Source organism: Ceratina calcarata, unplaced genomic scaffold (genome assembly GCF_001652005.2).
Source record: "Ceratina calcarata isolate Rehan_Ccalc_2016 unplaced genomic scaffold, ASM165200v1 scaffold363.2, whole genome shotgun sequence".
Classification (NCBI taxonomy): Eukaryota; Metazoa; Arthropoda; class Insecta; order Hymenoptera; family Apidae; genus Ceratina; species Ceratina calcarata.
In genome coordinates, this window is record NW_017159356.1 from 955,845 (window position 1) to 956,493 (window position 649).

Below are 649 nucleotides of genomic sequence, written 5' to 3' on the forward strand. Positions count from 1 at the left end.
AGTTTGTGAAGCAGAAAAAATTGTATTTCTTACAGGTGGTAGAGTAACAGGTTTACAAGAAGCTGTATGGGATGCAGCGAAGTCGATATGTGACTCCTGTGGTTTAACGGGCGCGAATATCGGTTGCGTTAAACGAGGTTGTAAGGCCGTTACGCATTATCCTTGTGCGCTGACAAAAGGTTGGCACTTGGATACTAATCAGTATATACCGAAGTGCAACCTCCATCGAGTTACGTGAAACTTCGGTGAGTTTATCGGTACAAGCTATTATGGAATAAGTTATATCTGCTATATCATAACATATAGCTTTAATTTAGAGCACCGATTAGCGAATAAAAATGATATAGAAAATTGTATTCAAATTTGTTTATAGAAAAAGTATGTTACGAAGAAAGGAGAAAAGAATGCGTTTAAATTAACAAAGCGTAAAGCAAAACATCTTTGTGTATAATTCGTATATATTATCAGAAATATTTAACGTTTTAACATCTTGTTCACGCTGTGTATTATATACATACGTATACATAATCAATATTTTTGTTGAGGAACGTTGAAAGTTTAATCAAGTCTAATAATTAATTTATATTTTTCAGCATTTAACAATTTTGAGACGTTTTGAAATTACGCTTTGCATCTGTTCGATGCATAA